General features: G+C 36.5%; 1 long non-coding RNA gene across 9 annotated transcripts in view; it reads left to right on the plus strand.

The window, feature by feature from the left end:
• The window catches only part of LOC147366672 (uncharacterized), a 384,117-nt gene that overhangs the window by 162,906 nt on the left and 197,517 nt on the right, over window positions 1–23,694 (plus strand). For 3 of the 9 annotated variants that reach the window (XR_015168924.1, XR_015168926.1, XR_015168928.1), the window contains exon 1: window positions 20,191–20,510. The exons of 1 other annotated variant lie outside the window; for it this stretch is intronic. This is a non-coding gene — a long non-coding RNA (uncharacterized LOC147366672). Of the gene's footprint in view, window positions 1–19,300; window positions 20,511–23,694 lie in introns of those variants that run through there. 5 more of the 9 variants (XR_015168922.1, XR_015168923.1, XR_015168929.1 and 2 more) reach the window with 4 other exon arrangements.

Genomic DNA, 23,694 nt, shown 5'->3' on the forward strand with positions numbered 1-23,694 from the left:
GTTATTCCCCCCACACTGTTTTACATATGGTAATGCATATGTTTCAATGTTACTTTTTCAGTCCATCTCTCCCTTTCCTTCCCTCATTGTGTCCACAAGTCTGTTCTTTGTGTCTCCATATAGTGTTTTATAACTGTAGTTTAAGCAACATCCAAAAGTGCATATCTTGTGATGCCTTTATATTGAAATTCTTATATAAACTTTTAAACTTTATATTTATTCAGTTCAGAGCATATTTAAAAATATTGAGGTTCTCCTTTCTTAGTATATGGAAAATAAGACAAGGATTTATTAAGTACTAAGTTCTAAAAGCTAAGTAAAGTGTATACATTTATACACTTATACATTTTTATATCTCTGAGGTTTCAAAATAGTTGTTTATGCCCACTGGGTACAGCATAAATAGATTAAGTTTTTAATATATAAAGCCTGATTTGTGCCCATATCATAGAACAGATCAGCCAATTACACCTCTCACTCTGATAGTTAATGCACATTCTTTTTCAAGTTTGAAAGGAGCTAAAAAATATTGCTTTGACTCTTAACTATGCAAAAAATTATGAGATGGCTAGACTTAAGACATACATTTTGATATCCCAAAGTAATAAGTGTTGCATATTCATTATACAAGGAACTTGTTCTTTAGGCTGGTATTGGAAAATAGATGAATAAATGCATTGAAGTAATGAAGAGGTGAGAAAATTGGAGTCTGGATCCTAGTATTTGTTTTCATGCATGGCAGGGAGGTCCCTTCACTCCTCTGAGCATTCGTAATTGCTGTAAAATGATTTTGACTTATGCCTTGTCTGGCTGACAAGCTGTTGTGAAAAGTAAATAAGGTAAAAGATATGAAATCAATTTATAAACATGAAACTATGAAAATGCATATAATGATATTTATTTAGGAAGCTAAGTTTCCCAGATTTACATTTCATTTATGTGTAGTGCTTTTTAAGTTCTCATTAAGAAAAAAAAACATTGGGAACAGCATGTTGTTGTGTAATATTTTACACAACATTTGGGGATAAGGCTGATTTCCTGGTGGCTCAGGTGGTAAAGAATCTGCCTGTAATGCAGAAGACCTGGGTTAGATCCCTGGGTTGGGAGGACCCCCTGCAGGAGGGCATGGCTTCCAGTATGCTTGCCTGGAGAATTTGCATGGACAGACGAGTCTGGTGAGTTACAGTCCATAGGGTCACAAAGACTCAGACACGACTGAGCAACTAAGAACAGCAACAGAACAAGGATGATAGAAATCAATTTTTTCCTGAATGAACAATTGAGAAAAATTAGACATTCATATTTATACATAAAAATTAGCAATGCTCTTTGCTTATTTTAAACCTCCAAAAATAATACCACAGTTCTTGAAGCGTGCTGTGTTGTCAAATTTTCCTTCAAACCATTTAGAGCCAGAGGTTGACTATGAGAAAAACCTAGGCATACACCTATAACCTTGAGTGATAATCAGTAGGGAAAACTGTATTTTGATGCTTTTCTTCAAAGACAGAGTTTTCTGTCTGTTAATGATGCATAGGAAAAAAAAAAGAAAACAAACTCAAAACTCTACCTTCTTATTTGTTTTGGATTTGTGTGGCATATAGCCCCAAAGATGTTGATACAGAATGAATATACTTTTATCATGCTGGATACTATGAGTTAAATCTCATAAGGCAAGTCATAAAAACACGACATGTTTCTCAATAACTTTTGATCCCATTTGATAAAGAACAAATCTTCAATTTCCCGTATTTCTAATAAAAATACAGCTGACTCTTCACCAGAGATTCAGAAATCCCAAAGATCAAGGAACCAGGGAAAAGTTCTCCGGCAGACTCAACTGGTATATGAGTCCTCTAAGAAAAAGTATGTATGAAAATAGCAGAGATTACCATGGTTACTTCTGTTGAATAATTTAGATAAATATCATAATATGAAATAAATAAAACTGTAGCTGAGACTGCAGTTTTAAAAGACATTATTTTTCTTATTTGACATCCTAGACCTACATTCCCAACTAGCTGTATTTATAAACAGTATCTAGAACTGGTTAAGGGTTGCAGTGCCAGTGTCAACAATTATGGCTCACAGCTAGGCTCTGCCAAGTATTAGATTATATATCCTAACCTAAGGCTAAGTTTCTTTATGTGCCAAAGGGTAGAAAACTGTGATAACTACCTTACAGAGTTAATAAAATTGAGATTGTGTGTATAAATTGCTTAATACAGTTTAACGTGTGGCATGGCCTGAAGTACATTATTGGTAACTGTTATTAATGGTAACTATATACACTATTGGAGAAGGCAATGGCACCCCACTCCAGTACTCTTGCCTGGAAAATCCCATGGACGGAGGAGCCTGGTAGGCTGCAGTCCACGGGGTCTTGAAGAGTCAGACACGACTGAGCGACTTCACTTTCACTTTTCACTTTCATGCATTGGAGAAGGAAATGGCAGCCCACTCCAGTGTTCTTGCTTGGAGAATCCCAGGGACAGTGGAGCCTGGTGGGCTGCCGTCTATGGGGTCGCACAGAGTCGGACACGACTGAAGTTACTTAGCAGCATATATACTATGCATGTGATGGTGGTAATTATGAGAAAGACACAAAGTCTATTATGGTCTCACTGTTGGATGAAACTAATAAATTCACTCTACTCATTTTCAGATTTATGATGGATTATAATGAATCGTTTGGGAGAAGGCAATGGCACCCCACTCCAGTACTCTTGCCTGGAGAATCCCATGGATGGAGGAGCCTGGTAGGCTGCAGTCCATGGGGTCTCTAGCGTCAGACACGACTGAGCGACTTCACTTTCACTTTTCACTTTGCTGCGTTGGAGAAGGAAATGGCAACCCACTCCAGTGTTCTTGCCTGGAGAATCCCAGGGACGGGGGAGCCTGGTGGGCTGCCATCTATGGGGTCGCACAGAGTCAGACACAACTGAAGTGACGCAGCAGCAGCATAATGAATCGTTTAGACAGTACTGATTGTCTAGGCTGTGCCAGTCGGTAGTGCTGAGGACTTTTAACATTTTGAGGCTCATTCAGAGAGACTGCAAATGGTGCATTATTGAAAAGAAGGCCCCATTGGACAGGAATCTCCCTGGCTGACCCACACATTCTCTAAAATGTGTGGAAAATTAACTGATAATCTCAGCATTTAAAAGTCTTAAGTACTAGCTTCAAATACAAGCTTTTGAGTTAAAATGCTGTAAGTGGACAATACTCATTGTTTAAGTCAATCCTGCCTTTTACCTCCCTGTTAAATTTCTTCAAATAACACCTATTGTTTTCAGAGCAAACTAAATGACCCTCTGTATGATTGAACCGTATAGTTGGGTTAAAGTCTAAGGGGAAAAAATAAAGCAGCCACACTCTTAGTACTCATATTTTCATTCTTTGCCTCTTGGTTGAAGAACGAAATGACAGACCAAGAAATTTTAAGTTCACTTTGTATTAGCATAAGATGGTCCTTATCCAACCACATTCCTACTTTTTAATAATGCAGTGAGAGAAAAATCATTTGTCAAGGTTATTTACTGGAAAATTACAGATCCTAGAATGAAGATGATGAGTTTAAATTCTAGATTTATTACATACTACTTCAATGACATAAAGTTAAATAATTTTATATAATTATACCTATGCCCATTCTCCTTATCTCAAAAGATAGAAATGCCTTCCTACCTTATAGGAATATTGAATGGAATAACTAAACTAGCACTGATGATAGTTAAAATTTAAGTTTTGTGAACAGACCTTCTTGGATTATTTATTATATTTCTGGCACTATGTTTATTAATTTAATGTGTTATTTATCTAAAAATGACTTAGTGCCTGAAAATAAGGACTCTAATAATTGTTTGTTACTCCCTGTATAGAGTGATTAATTACCTCATATATGCATTGCTCTGTGAAAAGGAAGTATAATGCAGTGTGATTATCTGTTTTTTCTTATCTCTACTCTTAGACTGTGAGCTCTCAGAAAGTAGGAAAGAGATTGTTTTATCTTTGAATTTTCAAGAGACATTTTGGAAAAGTTATATTGCATTCCTGATGATGTTTGTTTTAATAAATGAATACAAATAAACTCTGGATTGATAAACTCCTAGAAGTAGATTTATTTAAAGATAAGTGCTTTAAAATGCAAGAAACGCTATAAAAAAATAGTCACATAGATAGAGCAAGCAACGCCTATTTAAAGGCCAACTACTTGGCATAGAAAAATGTACTATAAATTCAGAGAAAGAAGATGTGAGTCAGAGTTATGAGTCAGAGTTAGATTTGAATAAAGCCGTGCATGGAGGATATGGATATGTGAAGTAGGAGACTACTGCAAGGCAGGAGAAGGCAAATATTAAGACCTAAAAAACTGAATAGCTATGATGTCTTCAGAGCATAATGAACGGCCTGCCATCTATTCATAGGTTTCTGTGTAGGCATGAATGGGGAGACGAGCTTGAATGGAAACTTTGGTCTGTTTTGACTTTGTTGAGAGTTGTCTATTGAGGAATGAGCACTGTTTTCTATAAAAATTGCATTTACACACTGTTCAGTCATGTGTTATGCAAATGGAGAGAGAAACAATTTGGGAAACTAGGATCCTTTAGGCTCATGTTAAAATTCTACATTTACGATAAAAGAAATCTGGGCTTATATGAAAATGTTGAGAACACATAGCAAAGCAGAGATGCAGGAGGTAATACGGTGAAGACATAGGAAAAGTTAATGAAATAAGTCAAGAAGATTACAAATAAACTTCTAATTGGAATCCACTAATAGATTTTCTAACAATTTTGATGATTTTTTTAAAAATTTGATTGCTTAACTTTTGTCAAATATTTCTGTCAAATGCAATTATAGAGGGGTAAGAAGAGTCAGACACAACTGAGCGACTTCACTTTCCCTTTTCACTTTCATGCACTGGAGAAGGAAATGGCAACCCACTCCAGTGTTCTTGCCTGGAGAACCCCAGGGATGGCGGGGCCTGGTGGGCTGCCGTCTATGGGGTTGCACAGAGTCGGACACGACTGAGGCGACTTAGCAGCAGCAGCAATAGGAGTTGTTACATCAACAAAAGACAGATATATGGTCAACAAGTTTTAAAACTTGGCTTAAAAAATAAAACAAATTTATCAATTCAATGATTACTGTAATGTCTAAGATATTAATATAGTAATTAGCATTATTTTAAGTATAGTTGTTGTATAATGTTAGTTTCAGTTTTAGAACATAGTAATTCAATATTTTATAGATTATACTCCATTTATAACTATTACAAAATAAAGGCTATATTTCCCAGTGCTGTATGATGTGTATATGTTCCTTAGTGCCTCATCTATCTTATACATAGTATTTACACCTCTTAATCCCTTACCCTTGTTTTGCCCCTTCCCTCTACTGTCTCCCTGCTGGCAACCACTAGTTTTTATCTGTGAGTCTGTTTCTGTTTTGTTATATACATTCTTTGTTTTATTTTTTATTTGCTTCAGAGTTCATCTCTAGGTGAGGTTTTACTTCATCTCACCAAAGTCTGAGCCCTGACTCCTAGGGAGCACTTTACAAACACTAACTAATGGAAACTTTTGTCAGTCCTTGGAAGTGTTCAGCTACTCTCAAGACATAGAAACAATTATTCACAAGTTGGGCTACTTACATATCAGTTTTAGATTGTGATTAGCTAAATATTAATTAGTTACTGCCAATAACCACTCTGGTAATTCAGCCCAGTCTCCAGATAATAGAAATTTCTACTTTTATTTCAAATTTTTTAAAATTCATTTTTGGTGGATAATTGCTTTACAATGTTGTATTGGTTTGATAATAATTGATTTGAAATGAAAATAGTCTTATCATTCTTATTAAGAGAATTGTTCTAATTTTTGTTTTTAGACTTGAATATAGAGACTTCAAAGTCATCTTTATAACACGATTCCTTAGGATCATACTTTTCTTTTCTTTTACTATTTCTTACTTTTGGCTAAATTCCTCCATAAGCTGTAAGCATTACATTTTAACACAGAGAAATAGAAGAATATATTTCCTCTCAGATGGTCTTTATTTTGAATACTTGTTTAAGCCTTTAAGAGCTAGAGCTTCCTGTACATTTTATTGTGTCAGTACTTGTTAACATCACTTTTAAATTGATTCTTTGCCTAAAAAAGATCAAACAGCATTTTTTCCATAACTGTATATTCCCTGTCATTCTCATCCCTAATTGCCCAGTAACAGCATAAAATTTATTTGTAGTATTTCACAACTTGTGATGAAAGGTGTGAGGAAGTGAGAAAGTGGCAGAGACTGTGTGCTGTCATTTTCAAAAGACCAAATAAGTAGTTCATACTTTGTTATAAATGAGCAGTAAGAATTTTGTATCATATATATTAAACTGGAAATATATTATTTGACTCACACTTTGTAAGAATTATCTAGTTGTGTGGAAAAGGACTGAATGGGTTTTTGGAGAACATATAGGGAGATGGTTAATAAATATGTGATATAAATAAGTTAACATGATTCTGTAAAAGTTGTATAATCATTTGCTAAATCAACTCAGCAAATATTTAGATAGAATTTACTGTATAATATGAGATGAAAAGGAATCCTGCTCTCAGGATTACTAGAGACTGCAATAGAGATCTGCATAGATCTCAGTATGAATGAGACAGGCAATAAAAAAAACACTCTTTTGAGAAGGTGTTTAAATTCAATTGTGAATGTTTGGTGTAAGTAGAACTACAGTAATGTCTTATCAGGAGGAACACATGAACAATCATATGATTGTTAAAAAAAAAGATATTCAAAGAACCACAAATCAGTGTACATACAGTGATGTACAACTAAGAACTCTAAATTACCTACATTCAATTCTGAGTTCTCCAATTGCTTGCTGTGTAGTCCCTCACTAAATTGATGCACTTCGGTTTCAGCTATGAAATTAGGGTAACTCTATGCACTAGATTATAAACTCCTTTTGAGTAGGAAATGTTGGTAAAATACTTATTAGAGTGCCTGACAGAAGGCAATCAATAAATAGTAGGTATTTCAGATTATTATTATTGCTGTTGCATTAGGGAGTGTTTGTAGCAGAAGATGATTTAAAGAAGTGGAGGGGGCCAAAGTGACCCAAAGAAATTTTGGAAGGCCATGGATATTTGTCTATAGTGATGGTATTACAAGCATATGTCCAAATTAATCAAATTATATATAATGATTAGGTGCAGTTTTGTGTATATTAATTATACCTAGATAAAGCTACAAAAAGCTTAATATATAATAAGTAAGATTGCTCATAAACCACAGTAACAAAAACTGAATCTTTAAGAGAAGCAACAAAAACAGCTAGGAAGAATCAAAATAGAATCTTTATTTTGCTAAGTTAATAAGTGTTGACTACATCATGAAAACAACTGGCAGTTAGTCAGTTTCCGGGCAAAAATTATAGAATCAGACAGAAATCATGTGAATCACATGTTGGGGAATGAGCTATGTGGCAGGACAACTTTTATCGAACTGCCCAGTTGGAAATTTGTGCTCACTTAAGTGTGAAATGCTGAAAGTCTGCACCAAGCCACAAGGGATGGAGCAAAAAGAGGGTATGCAGAGAAATATTTAGAACATACTTAGTAGTGCATGGAGTTTCATTAAATTTCTAGAATATGTGAATGGAACCAGTAAATGGAGATACATTTCATCAGGTTTGGGTTACATCAAGAGGTACATACTTTCACAGAAAATGTAATAGGTTTTAGAAATATTCATTTTGAACAAATTTTGGACACATGCATTTGAGTTGCTTCTAGGACATAAAAATGAAGAAGGCGGGTATTTGTTAGAAGTGTAAGATGACTGAGATGTCATGTAGGTCAAAAGTCACTGGTAAAAATAGAAGAGTAAGGGTTTTATTTTTGTAGCAAATTTAAGCCTCCTTGTTTTAACCAATTTTGAAATAAAACATTCCAGAAGTGCAGGAAGAGCAAGAGCAGAAGATTTTAAAAGTTAGTTTATAACCAGGATATCTCAAGGAGCATTTAGAAGTGTTTTACTAGTATAGAGTATCTAAAAATGGTCACTTTTCCCCTGTCTTCCAGAAGCATTTACTGCAGTGCTTTTCCAGTTTTCCTCAAGTCTGCCTGCCCACTGCCTTCTAGCCTCTGCTTGTTGCCAAAGTGCAAAGGTCAAGTCAGTGTTCCAGAATGCAAGGGCTTTATTTGGATCTGGGTTCCGTTCCATATTCATTGTCTTCTTCTTTTCCCCCAACTATCACCTTGGTGTTTATTCTCCCCAGGAGGAGTGCTCGCCTTCACCCCTTGATCTAGTCAGATAGGTATGTTTTCATTTATCTCAGTAATTTACACAAGCTACATTTAAAGCTAAATATTTGTGTCTAGAATTTGTGGGGAAATAATATCTTAATATATACATGGCAGCCTCCTAGTATCTATTTATAGAATGAATTGATTGATGAAAGAGTTAAAAATATAGTGGTCAGAAACCAGGAAAGTGGGCTATATTATAGAATCCTTTAAAAAATTGTACCCTTATGTCTTCCTGTTCAAAGGACAGGTTGAGCTGTCTGAATTCACAGTTCTGCCCACATTATGTTTGCCCTGTAGAAAGAAAATAGGCCTTTAGAAGGCTGTGTTGAAGTTCAGCCTATGCCATTCCACATCACAGCAGGGATATCACAGCCCATCACTTCTAAAAGTTAATGTACCATCCTTCACAAGATCCTCTCTAGACTAATATTGCCAGAGGTTAAATGACATTAATACAGAAGTTCATGACTGCATAATGTAGTTTATAATCCTGAGGACACACTTTAACAGCAACAGCCATTCTTCTCATATTTCCGTTGTCTTTTTGACATAAAAATTGCTCTTGTGGAAAATTGTCATTTCCCAGAGGTCCAACTCTTTATGCTGGGGCTACATGGGATACAGAACAGCTGAAATCTGAGTATAGAACAAAACAGTAGATAAAGAAAGCAACTGCAATCTAAGGAGAGTTCAACTCTAACAGTTGGCTTTCTCATGTCCTGTTTTCTCTACAAAACAAATATGAAGCTCTGTGTTTTATTTTCTCTGTGTTCCCATAAGTGCATCCTGTGTGTGAGCATACTTATGTTTCTGTATCTTATCTCTTGCTGTTTTTCTGGTTATTATCTTGCAATTTACTGATGATGGCAGATATTAAGTATATCTTAAAAGATCCTGGACCTCAAGTAACTCTGACTTTGTTGATATTTAAACCTTAGAGAGACATATATGAGGTACTCAAGCTGCCTGAAGCCCATTATTCATGACTAGGGCATTTGTTTAAGTTCCTATGTACTTGCCTACTCAAAGGAACTAGGCTGGATATGTTAAATCTTTGAGAAACCTTTATAGCTTTGCTTATAAATCCTTTATTACAGTCAGGGTTGAGGAACTCTTTGGGGTTCCATTCCTCTGAGTGTGATTCAGGCTTTTAGTAAGGAGTGTATTTATTAAAAAATATCCCATTTTGCCAATATAATAGCTAATGAGGAAACAGACAAATTTTACTTAAAAACAAATTACTTCACTCCTCCTTAGAACAGTACCACATTCCAGAATAAAGGTCTTAACCATTTAAAACCTAAAAAAATTAACAGTATATGCCAATTTGCATTTAGAAAATGTCTCCAAAATCTATAGTTATGTCCATTTGTATCATTCAAAAATCTTGGTTGCCAATTCAGATCACAATCAGTGGTTAGAAATTATTAGAAGCAAGTGAATACTACAAATATCATTCAAGAAAGTCTTTAAAAACAAGCTGTCAAGCTGGTTAAATATTTAAGAAATACTAAAACTCTTTACTTTTGCATGACAAAATTTTCACATTTATTTATTCAAATTAAGCCACATAGAATTCTATTGTGTCAAGAGTACTCACAGAGAATTCTTATAACCATTCTTACTTTAGAATTCTAAGTCAAGTGACTTGTAGAAAATCTAGATTAAATAAAGCCATACAGATCCTTTAGTGGTTTAACAGTATGTTTGTGATCTTTTGCTATTTTTCCTTTTGAGAGATAGGACTTAGATACCCCTTATCAGAGGTTTAAGGTGGACTAGGGGGATGAGAATCCCAGGGACGGGGAAGCCTGGTGGGCTGCCGTCTATGGGGTCGCACGGAGTTGGATATGACTGAAGCAACTTAGCAGCAGCAGCAGGGGGATGGCTTGTAGTGAATAGCCTAAGACAGAAATGTGTAAATTCCTCGATTAGGTTGTAAAAGGCACTGCATCTTCATGCTTGCTTCACTCTTTTAGATTTCTTGCCTTGTTGTTGTTGTTCAATCGCTAAGTTTTGTCTGACTCTTTGTGACCCCATGGACTGCAGCACAACAGTCTTCCCTATCCTTCACCATCTCCCAGAGTTTGCTCAAACTCATGTCTGTTGAGTTGATGATGCCATCTAACCATCTCATCCTCTGCCTTCTCCTTCTGCCTTCATCTTTCTCGGCATCAGGGTCTTTTCCAATGAGTCTGCTCTTCACATGAGATGGGCAAAAGTATTAGAGCTTCAGCTTTGGCATCAGTCTTTCCAATGAATATTCAGGGTTTCTTCAGTGCTCAGCGATCAGGTTTCCTTTAGAATTGACCTCCTTGAAGTCCAAGGGACTCTCTAGAGTCTTCTCAAATACCACAGTTCAAAGGCATCAATTCTTCAATGCTCAGCCTTCTTTATGGTCCAACTCCTGCTTTGGGGGAATTCAAGTACTATGTCATGAGACATGTAAGCATCTCTGTAGAGAGGTCCAGTGACTAGTCTCTGTGCCCCTCATGACCCTGATCTGCACTGATTGCCAGTGAGTGAGCCTCCTTGAATCAGATCCTCCAGGTTTAGTCAAGTCTCCAGATGACTGCAAGCCCTAGTCCACACACACCCCATCTACAGTATGAGTAGCTGAGCCAGACCCTGAGCCAGAACCAGCCAGTTAACCTGCTCCCAGATTCCTGGTCCAGAGAACCTGGGGAGGATATTACTTGTTTACTGTTTTCTGATGCTGCATATTGTCTGATTGTACTATATGAACTAAAAATCAGAAAAAAAAAAAACTATTTTCAGTAACCATTTCATTTCAATAGACTTAAATGTTAAATTTGTAAGTTTGTAAATATTTCAGATTTTGCAATGGCAAGAAGCCAGTAATTTGAATCACAGGTCATGGTTTTAAATTACTTTACTAACATTTACCAGCTAGATTACATATTTCCTTTGGCAGGTAAAAGGAATCCAGGTAATGTTAAGGATATTTATTATCTCAAATAACCGCAAGTCCAGAGGTAAGCTGTTATAAAACAAGTTAATACAGTGACTCAATAATGCAAAAGTCTGATAAACTTCTGTGTGTCTTGAAATGTATCTTATTTGCTACTTGAGTACAGTAATTCCCAGCATCGTGTCCTACAAAAATGTATGGAAAGCCTACAAGATGATATTTATTGTGTGTCATTTGTTAAAAGCAGGAAAAACAGTCATAAGAGTCTTCATTCTGTCTTATTAATTTAGATTATGTCACTAGAATTGTCAAGATTGATTTATAGTATTAGCATTTAAATCTTTAGTCTTGGGATAAACCCATGAAATATATATCTTCCAATAATGGGACAAACTTAAAATTGTATTTTTTAGGCAATACATTTGGTAACAAGGATAGGCAACCAATATATACCAAAATATTGATGTGATGTTGAACATTGCAAAATTCAAATATTATTTTCCCTTCAGTTCTTTTCATGTTAAATTAGAATAATGCCTTCATTAAAGGGCTATTATTATTATTACAAAGCTCCTTGGGAGAACAGCCATGATGAACCTAGATAGAGTATTAAAAAGCAGAGACATACTTTGTGAACAAAGGTCCATATAGTCAAAGCTATAGTTTTTCCAGGAGTCATATATGGATGTGAGAGTTGAACCATAAAGAAGGTTGAGAGTGGAAAAGTTTATGCTTTTGAACTGTGATACTGGAGAAGACTCTTGAGAGTCCCTTGGACAGCAAGGAAATCAAACCAACCATTCCTAAAGGACAACAACACTGAATATTCATTGGAAGGACTGATGCTGAAGCTGAAGCTCCAATACTTTGGCCAACTGATCTGAAGAGCCAACTCCTTGGAAAAGACTCTGTTACTGGGAAAGACTGAGGTCAGGAGGAGAAAGGGGTGACAGAGGATGAGATGGTTGGATGGCATCATCGACTCAATGGATGTCAGTTTGAGCAAACTCCAGGAGATAGTGAAGGACAGGGAAGCCTGGCATGCTGCAGTCCATGGGGTCGCAAAGATTAAGACAGGACTGAGCGACTGAACAACAACAACAAATTATTATATGGTGTAATATGTATTCCATATGCTTCAGAAGGATCTATATTCATAGAATAAACTCACATATTTGTATACATGAATAAATGGATTGTACTTTTTCCTAACGAATAACAGCTTTCCCTTCAATTTCCTAAACAGGTAAAAATTGACTCTATTGGAGATATTAGGGCATTACAAACTATATGCTGTTAGAAACACAATTATGCACTCCTGCCTTGAATAACAGAACTGCAATTTTAAAACTAGTACATCTCATGAGAAGTCATACGTTGTGCTAAGTCGTTTTAGTCACGTCTGATTCTTTGCAACCCCATGGACTGTAGCCCACTAGGCTCCTCTGTCCATGGAATTCTCCAGGCAAGAATACTGGAGTAGGTTGCCATTTCCTTTTCCAAAGTCATACATTGTATGTATTTAATTTAGGGAAGAAGGAAAATCCATGACCTTGATAGTAGTAAATCGTAAGGGATTCAGTGAAGGATTGCTGCAGTTATAGTGTGAAATTATTAAATGTCATTTCATCAGACATTTTATTAGCTGTCTTCCTAGTTGAGGAACTAAGAGACTACTTTCAATCTGGTTGTTTCTGTTTTGCTTAGATACCATTATTTAGGAAGACCTAAAAGTATTATTTAAATTCAGGAATTTAGGGGCATAAATATAATTGATTTAGAGTAATTAAATAAGGACATTAGACATGAGTCATTAGACATAAGTCATTAGATATGACTTGGCATGCCAATTTAAGAACATCTAAGTAAATAGCCACTAAGTCATGTTCAGCTATTTGGACTGTAGCCCACTAGGCTCCTCTCTCCATGGGGCTTCCCAATAAGAATACTGGATTGGGTTGCCGTTTCCTTCTCCAGGGAATCTTCCCAACCCAGGGATCAAACCCATATCTCTTGCATTGGCAGGTGGATTCTTTACCACTGAGTCACTTTGGAAGTCCATAAGTACAAAGTCAGTTAAGCAAAATTATAAAACCCTGAGTACTTAAATTAGTTTTACACTATCAATCCTTTTTAGTGTAATTTTCTTAAAATCCAGAGGCATGAGTAACTATATTATAGTTTCAAAATATATAGGACACTAAGTCTACAAATATTTTATAAAATAAAAGGCTTCTATCATTCTTTGGCCAGAACTGCTTACTCTAAGCCCTTGAGAAATCCATAACATTTGTATATTAGAATGTCATTTTCAGTTCAGTTCAGTCGCTCAGTCATGTCCAGCTCTTTCAGACCTTGTGAATTGTAGCATCCCAGGCCTCCCTGTCCATCACCAACTCCCAGAGTCCACTCAGACTCACGTCCATCGAGTCAGTGATGCCATCCAGCCATCTCATCCTCTGTTGTCCCCTTCTCCTCCTGCCCCCAATCCCTCCCAGCATCAGAGTCTTTTCCAACGAGTCAACTCTTTGCATGAGGTGGCCAAAGTACTGGAGTTTCTGCTTTAGCATCATTCCTTCCAAAGAAAACCCAGGGCTGATCTCCTTCAGAATGGACTGGTTGGATCTCCTTGCAGTCCAAGGGACTCTCAAGAGTCTTCTCCAACACCACAGTTCAAAAGCATCAATTCTTGGACACTCAGCTTTCTTCACAGTCCAACTCTCACATCCATACATGACCACTGGAAAAACCATAACCTTGACTAGACGGACCTTTGTTGGCAAAGTAATGGCTCTGCTTTTCAATATGCTATCTAGGTTGGACATAACTTTTCTTCCAAGGAGTAAGCGTCTTTTAATTTCATGGCTGCAGTCACCATCTGCAGTGATTTTGGAGCCCCCCCCCCAAAAAAATAAAGTCTGACATTGTTTTCACTGTTCCCCATCTATTTCCCATGAAGTGATGGGACCAGATGCCATGATCTTCATTTCCTGAATGTTGAGCTTTAAGCCAGCTTTTTCACTGTCCTCTTTCACCTTCAACAAGAGGCTTTTTAGTTCCTCTTCACTTTCTGCCTTAGGGTGATGTCATCTGCATATCTGAGGTTATTGATATTTATCCCGGCAATCTTGATTCCAGCTTGTGCTTCTTCCAGCCCAGCGTTTCTCATGATGTACTCTGCATATAAGTTAAATAAGCAGGGTGACAATATACAGCCTTGACGTACTCCTTTTCCTATTTGGAACCAGTCTGTTGTTCCATGTCCTGTTCTAACTGTTGCTTCCTGACCTGCATACAGATTTCTCAAGAGGCAGGTCAGGTGGTCTGGTATTCCCATCTCTTTCAGAATTTTCCACAGTTTATTGTGATCCACACAGTCAAAGGCTTTGGCATAGTCAATAAAGCAGAAATACATGTTTTTCTGGAACTCTTTTGCTTTTTCCATGATCCAGCAGATGTTGGCAATTTGATCTCTGGTTCCTCTGCCTTTTCTAAAAGCAGCTTGAACATCTGGAAGTTCAGGGTTCACCTATAGCTACCCCATGCCTGAGGCTAGGGGCATCAGCCGGGAGGACCTACCCCACCTCCAAGAATGTCAGTTTAGGTTTATTCAAAAAAGACATGTTCAATATTAAGATGACATTGATCAAATTCACTTGAGAAATGTATACTTTTCACTGATATCGCTTTTAACTCCCCGAAAGAGCCTTTAATACTCCTGCTCATACTCTGAGACCATCAGATCTGTTTTTATCAAAATTTTCAATGACCTTCAAGTTATTAGATTTAATGGATATTTCAGGAGTACCATCTTCTGTGATATCTAAGCCATATCTGGTACACTCCCTCTCTTCTTCATACATGGGTGGGAAAGTCCTTCTCTTGGCTTCTGGGACCCACTCTCCTGGTTTTCTTCTTGCCAGATCAGTAGCTTCTTCTCAGTCTCTTTAGAAGGCTCCAGATTTTAGGAATCTCTTGAAGTTGGAGTGCCTCAGATCTTAGTAGTTGGTCTTTATCTCTTTTTTATGATCACTAAAAGTTCCATTTATATATTGATTCTTTATAGATTTTCTATTTTCTCCAGACTAAAATCAAGACATGTTTGTTGAGCCATAATCTACTCTTGTTTAACTAATTATGTTAACTCAGCATGTCTAGTTGAGCTCCACATCTTATCCCCATAAACTTGCTCCACCTGTGAATTCTTTCATCTCAGTTGTTAGTAAATCCATCAAGGTTATCTTTGTTTTCTCTGTCTCTCTCTCTCTCTTCAGAATCTGACATTAACAGTAAAGAGTATTTAGTTACATTTTCATTGAAGAATAAAGAAGTAGAGAGACCTTCATTCACTGCCTGAAAGAAAGATTGCATTCTTTTGTTTTAGCAATCAGTCTTTTCCTAGAAAGAGAGAAAGAATAGTGATCTGATCTTGTAAAGAGTTAAAGAAAGTAGAATTCTCATGGATTGAAGGACTTTGAAAAGTGGTCCTGTTTAGGGATTGGCTGAACTTCTTCTGTGAGAGCATGTTATTAAATGTAGCTCTTTCTGATTGGTTGATGCTTAGAAGTCTGGGCAGCAGAATAAGGTTGTTGCTGCTTGACTAATTCAAAGAAGTATGCTGTTGGAGGAACAAACATGGGTCAAATCTGATGCCTTAAACCTGACTCAGATTGTTTCTGGCCATAGCAATAAGTAACTATCAATATTTTCCTAGGAAGACAGGAACTTATTATTCTCAAGAGAGATAGAAAATATATTTCCTTCCACTCAACTATGTGTTCAAGTCATGTTTCCTTGCACTTTCTCTTTTTATTAAAACCCTGAACTAAAAAACTTGTAGAATTATGGCCAAAAGTAAGAGTACATTTAATGTATGAATTGGGAAGAGGAGTTAGTATGCTAATGGGCAGCAGATTATTTTTTTCTTCAAATATGGAGATATAAATGTAGTAAGTATTTAAGTGAAAGTTACTCAGTTGTGTCTGACTCATTGCGACCCCATGAACTATACAGTCCATGGAATTCTCCAGGCCACAACACTGCAGTGGGTATCCTTTCCCTTCTCCAGGGGATCTTCCCAACCCAGGGATTGAACCCACGTCTCCCGCATTGCAGGTGGATTCTTTACCAGCTGAGCCACCAGGGAAGCCCATAAATGTAGTAGTCCAAAGAGAAAACTATGTCATACCAATAGCAATGATCATATTTTCAAAAAATTACCAATCTGCAAACATAATATACCTTTGGTGCTTATCATAGTATAAAGCTTTGGGTGTGAATGTCAGAAATGTTCAAAGAAAGGAAAATGATGTGAAAAGGATAACAAAATTGAGATATTATTCTGGATATTACTCTCAGAATTTTAACAATGGACAAACATTATAAGAATTATATTGCATCAGGATAACCCCAAGATGATTTTAGGACACAGATAAAAAATGTAAACACATATAGCATCCATTAGCAATTCATTAAGGAGTGGAAATACCTTTGGAGAACATATTCATATTTTATTCCATCATGTAGGGCCAGTTAATCAAATGTGACTAGTATCACTTTTGATTCCAATGTAGAGGATTACATGGTCTTGATTTAGAGACCAACAAATTCCTGTTACAGGTGGTTTCTGTAGCAAAGTAGATAATTTGTTTAAGACCAGCCCATAAGAAATATTTTCAGGCTGTGTCTTTTGTTTGGCTTGTTTCACTTTAGTGTTTTTAAAAACATTCTTCACTATTTGTGTTATTATATAACTTTTTAAAAATTATTTTTAATTAATAAAAAATTAATATGCTTCAGCACTTCCACTTAATATTGATATAAAATATTTTTATTTGTTCATTTGACTTAAAATTGTCATATTTTTCCAATAAGAAAACAAAAAGGTGAATCTTATTTTATAATCATAATGAAGACAATAAAAATGAATTATTACTATAGAACCTATATAACTATAGAACTTATATAGAGTTATAGAATTTATATAACTGTAAGTGTTACTGTTGGTAAGTGTTAAATGAGAAAAAAAGTGAAAGTGAAGTCGCTCAGTCATGTCTGACTCTTTGCCACCCCATGGAGTGTAGCCTACCAGGCTCCTCTGTCCATGGGATTCTCCAGACAGGAATACTGGAGTGGGTTGCCATTCCCTTCTCCAGAGGATCTTCCCAACCCAGGGATCGAGTCTGGGTGTCCCGCATTGTAGGCAGAAGCTTTACTATCTGAGCCACCAGGGAAGTCCAAGTGTTAAATTGGAAGATTAATATAAAAGACTTCACAAACTAGTGGCACATACCAAGCAATCGATACATTATGGTTGTTTTTTAAAAATACAAAATTATGATTGTGTTTACTCATATTTCAATTAAATAAAATGTAAAATAATAATGAAATATACTTTTCACTTATTCAGTGGACAGCAACCTGAAAGTATGATGAGTGCTGGGATACACTTGTAAACATCACTGGTGACAGTATAAATTGGTTGAATGCAATATCATTCATTCTGCACAAACAGCAGACAATAATTTAAGACTTTACTAGATATCTCACTAAATTGCTGAAAATATTGAGAAGTTTAAAGGCTACTCATCATCAGGACCATGCGAAAAACATTTCATAGGATCAGCCTTGCAAAAACAGAACTGCTCAGGTCTCTGAGCACTTGATTCAGCTGCCTCAGTACTAGGGACGCTAGACACATCATCTGTGTGGGAATCACGGCAGTGCTGCCAAAGATGATGGACATAATGGGACCCTGTAGCCTGGCTGTTGCTGTGACTTCCACTCCTTCTGTATCCTCTACCTTTTTGCATTGCTTATTTCTGCTTCAAAGCCCAGGATAGCTCACAAACCCTTTTACTAGTCTCATGGAAAATTCAAATTTATTTATTGATTGATTTTCTTCAATGGGAGATTTAATAAGTTGCAACAAGCCTTGACTGTCACACCCCCCCCCCCCCTTTGTTTATCTATAGGCAACAGAGAGCAGTCCAAGAAGAGAGTAGCAGCCCAGTGCTTTTACTGGTGTCCTAGGGTTAGAACACAAGAATCTCTGAACTTCAGAGATTCAAAGGTAGAGCAAAAGCTGAGGGATGCCTGTTCTGAAGAAGAAAAAACAAACAAACAAAAAAAGCAAAGAGATTAGCTTAATAGTCTATGCCATGTATCCTCTGAAAGCATTTTCATATTTATTGCATGGATTAAGAGGCCAGGAAGGCAAACAGAAACCTGAAGCCAAGAGTCCTGAAAGCTAATCAGAATTTGTGATTGTCTTGTAGTATTTGGGTTTTAGAATGTGGAGTGTAGGCCATACCCAATATGAGTAGCTCTAGTGAATATTTCGGAGAAGGCAATTGCACCCCACTCCAGTGCTCTTGCCTGGAGGGTCCCATGGACAGAGAAGCCTGGTTGGCTGCAGTCCATGTAGTCCCTGAGAGTCAGACACGACTGAGCGACTTCACTTTCACTTTTCACTTTTCACTTTTCTGTGTTGGAGAAGGAAATGGCAACCCACTCCAGCATTCTTGCCTGGAGAATCCCAGGGACGGGGTAGCCTGGTGGGCTGCCGTCTATGGGATCGCACAGAGTAGGACATGACTGAAGCAACTTAGCAGCAGCAGCAGCAGCAGTGAATATATTAGATTTGTAGCTGAGTCCCCTAAAAAACTGCTACTGCTGCTGCTAAGTCCCTTCAGTTGTGTCCAACTCTGTGCGATCCCATAGACGGCAGCCCACCAGGCTCCCCCGTCCCTGGGATTCTGCAGGCAAGAACGCTGGAGTGGGTTGCTATTTCCTTCTCCAATGCATGAAAGTGAAAAGTGAAAGTGAAGTCGCTCAGTCGTGTCCAACTCTCAGCGATCCCATGGACTGCAGCCTACCAGGCTCCTCCGTCCACGGGATTTTCCAGGCAAGAGTACTGGAGTGGGGTGCCATTGCCTTCTCCTAAAAATCTATGTTCTACTAATAAAAGTAAACCATAAATAGGCCAGTCCCTATGAAGTCTGAATCCTAGTACACATAATTATCAGCAGAACATTAAATCCTTTTGGGGGAAGATAAAAGCAACACTTCTAAAACTTTTTTTTTTTTAACACACAGTGACTACTATTACATCTAAAATTACGAGACACATCTAAATACAGTACTAAATTATTTAAAACCAACACAAAAAAGTCAACAAAAATAGACACACATACAATCAAGATATGTTATTAAAAACATTAAAACAACCATAACTAACTGTACCTAACAAGATGAAATTTTCATAGGAGAGTTCATACATAGGAGATAACAGTTGGATTAGACAAAAGAAAATACAATATAGTGATTGCTATCTCCGTAAATGGTTTTAACAGCAGATTGGATGAACAAAAAGAGAATCAGTAAGGTATAATATAGGTCAGTACAATCTGAAGAGAAAAATGCATGAAAAAGGGAGAAAAGAGCGTAAGAAACATTTGAGACAAAAATGAAAGTCAATTATCCTAATTAAAGTACTGGGAGATTGGCCTGAGTGGAGTGAGGCAGGGCAAAGGGAAGAAAAACACCCAGGATTTAAGAATAGTTCCACGCCCCCAAATGCAATGAACACAGAGAAAACCAAGTCTAGAAAAGTCATTGAAAATTGCTAAAAAAACAAAAGTCTGAAAAGCAGCCAAGGGGGGGTGGGGGAAATAGGACCTCATATGCACAAAAATAAGATTGACAGATGCATTTTCAAAATAAAAATTGTATGTGAAGTTATTGTGTTTTTATGCTTTATTTCAGTCTGCTTATAATTAGTTTATTAAGTATTAATTTAGATACCATACTATTTAAGATAATATTTTTTTTCATAGGGTGATGGTCTTGAGATATGATCCATTTATCCCAGCTGATGTGACTGGTGCTGGCATCCAGCACTCAGCTGTCAGCTCTTATAAGAGATTACTACCATCATGCTTCATGATTACCTCAACTAAACATGATTATCACAAAGGTCATGACCCCACCTCTGATTGGTCCATATTCAGTGATTGCTTACAGGAGTAAAACTGCCCTGCTTTCTCATCCATAGTCCGGGAACCACTTGGATAGGTCATCCCATGCTCAGTACTCGGTGCAGAGATGACTGGAACCTTCCATTGAAACTGCCTTGCAGCTTGATGTCTTCCTCTTGTTCAACTTCCTTTGTTCTCATCCACGGCTGATGACCCCAAGAGAACACAGCCTCCCGCTTTCTGCTTCAGAGGCTGCTTCTGAAAGAAGTCAACCTGTGACAAGTAAGTTCCGTATTTTCTCCCTCTTCTTGGGGCAGACCTTTATTCTAGGTTCTATTGAAATAACCTTTTATTTTGCTTACTCTCTCAAGATATTTATGATGTTTCATTATATTATATACACATACACACTAGAATAAAGTGATGTATTTTAGCTTAAATAGGAATAAAAGAAAGAATATTAGAGGCACAAAGATAAAACAGCTACAAATTGGAATGTCTCTCTTCACCTAAGTATATTAGCTTGGTATAAGTGTGTATCATTTAGTAAAAGAGGAATGGAAATTGATTTCCAAGCAAGCACCTACATGAGAGCTTTAAGGAGCTTTTGACTATCAGTAAGGGACACTATAGTTGTGCTGTCAAAAGTTCAGAAATAACGGGTAAAACCAATGAATCACCAAAGCAGTTCTTAGTAAAGTTTATTGCGCACACAGCAAAAAGATTGTTTGTGAACCAGAAGCACTCAATCCAAATATGAATGAGGCTCAGGGGTGTATGGTTATTAAGCTTTTCTTTCTTTTTGTTTTTTTATAGTGAGGAGACAGTGAGTGTCCTTCTCAGAGATTGGTTGTAATACTAGAATTTTATTAAATGATACGAAATGGTGGTTGTCTCTTATAGATTTTGAGAAACAGTTTTGTTTATGATTTCAAGATGTGTAAATAAAAAGTGACCCAGGTCATGTTAATCTAGCAAAATGAGCTAAATTAAGCTTTGCTTATAGCACTAAACTGGTTTCATCTGCTCAGGGAATTTTCCAAACTGGTCTCCATTTTTGTCTGTTTGAAGATACTGGTGATGTCACAGGCACTGAGCAAATTAAGCAACACTTAAGTGCTTTAGAAAAATATATTTACCTTAAATAGTGGGATTGTCATGTATTTTTCTCCTTTATTCTTTAGAATTTGAGAGAAAAAATGTTAAAGACCTTTTTACATTTATTATACAATGAAATTTGTATTAGTTGACTATTTTTCAACAATTTTATTGAGATATGACTCACATGCCATGCAATTCACCGATTCAAAGCTTGCAATTCATTTTGTGTGTGTGTGTTTTAGTATATTCACAGATACGTGCAGTAATCTGCAGTCAATTATAAAACATTTTATCACCTCAAAAGGAAACCCCATATCTTGTGACTATCATCTTTTTAATTCTATGTCTCTATACCTATCCCTAAGCAATTGTTTTTTAGTCTCTATATTTTTATTTTCTAATCATTTTATGTGAGTGCAGTCATAAAAGTTGTGATATTTTTGACTACTTTATTTACCATATAGTCTCAAGATTCATTTGTCTTGTATGTATCAGTACTTCATTGCTTTTATAGTTGGATATTCTCCTGTATGGGCATACCATATGTTGTTTATTCATCCTGCAGTTGATGGATGTTGTTTCCACCTTTTGTTTATATATGAATAATGCTGTTTAAATATTCATATACAGTTTTTGGTGTGGACATAGATATTTATTCCTCTTGGGTGTATACTTAGGAGTAGAATTGCTGGGCCATAGGAAAAGTCTACCTTTAATCATGAGAGGACTATCAGTCTGTTTTCCAAAGTGGCTTTAATATTTTATATTCCCACCAGCAGTGTATCAGTGTTCCAATTTCTCTATTTTCTCACCATCATACATTGTTATTTTCCTGTAATACTTTATCCTAGCAGATATGAAGTAATATCACACTGTGTTCTGGATTTGCATTTTTATGATGACTAATGATGTCAAGCATCTTTTCATGTGCTTAGTGGCCAAATATTTGTATATCTGCCTGGAAGAAATATTAATAATATTCAAAACATTTATTCATCTTTTAATTTTTTGTGTTTTTATTATAGTTGTAAAAATTTTTTAATATATTTTTGATACAAGTCCTTTATCAGACACATGACTTGCAAATATTTCCCCTATTCTGTATGTTTTCACTTCCTTGATGGTGCCTTTGAAGCAATAAGTTGTTAACATTGATTAATCCAGTTTTTCTGTTTTGTTTATTGCCCATGTTTTTGTGTCATTTATAAGAATCCTTTGCCAAATCTGAGGTAAAAGAGATTTACTCTTGTGTTTTCTTCAAAGAGTTTTGTAGCTTTAGCTCATATATTTAGGTCCTGGATCAATTTTTATTTAATTTTTAAGTAAGCTGTAGGGCAAGGGCCTATCTTGATGTTTTTGCATGTGGCTATTTAGTATCAGTCGTTGTAAAGACTCTTGTTTTCTCTTTGGATGATCATGGCACCTTTGTAGAAAATCATTTGGCTATATGTGTGTGGATTTTTTGTTTTTGTCCATTTAACTGGCATCCCAGATAGCATTAGTGGTAAAGAATCTGCCAGCCAATGCAGGAGGCCCAGGAGATGAAAGTTCTATCCTAGGTCAGGTAGATCCCCTAGAGTAGAAAATGGCCACCCACTACAGTGTTCTTGCTTGGGAAATTTCATGGAAAGAGGAGCCTGGCAGGGTCAGGGGACTGCAAAGAGCTGGACATGACTGAGTACACACTCTCACACTCTCTTTCTCTCTCTCTCTCTGATGGCCTGTGGGAGATCTCGTTCTCTCCATTGAACTTTATCTCTGTTCCAGTTTGAGTTTCATACTGTCTTGATTACCATCTTTGAAGTAGGAAAATGTGAGGTCATATATTGTGTTTATTTTTCAGTTGTTTTGGCTCTTCTGGTTACTTATAATTTTATGTGAATTTTACAATCAGCTTGTCCATTTCAGTAATGAAGTCATCTGGCATTGTTATGGGGAATGTGTTGAACTTATAGATAAAATTGGGGAGTGTTGCTATTTTAACAGGATAAATCTTTCAGTCATGAGCATGGATTGTACTTCCAGTATTTAGGTATCATTTAATTTCTCGAGATATTTTGTGGTTTTCATATTATGCAAGATTTTTACTTCGTTTGTTAAGTGTATGCCTAGTTTTTATTCCTTTCCTTTTTCATCTTACTATGAAACATGTGTTCTTATTTTCAAGGTTGTTCATTGCAAGTATACAGAAAGACTGTATGAGTGTATGAAAGATTGTATAGGAAGATTGTTTTCCTAATTAAATGTTTGTTTTTTAATGAGGCAGATGTACAAAATCATCAGTGTTTTGGGTAACGCATACCTTTTCTAGAGAAAGAGAATGAAAACAGTGTAGACAAGACTTGAAGGCTGGATGAGATTTTGT

The sequence above is a fragment of the Bos grunniens genome, chromosome 8, assembly GCF_055505025.1.
Source record: "Bos grunniens cultivar Pamir isolate PY7600 chromosome 8, Bosgru_T2T1.0, whole genome shotgun sequence".
Lineage (NCBI taxonomy): Eukaryota > Metazoa > Chordata > Mammalia > Artiodactyla > Bovidae > Bos > Bos grunniens.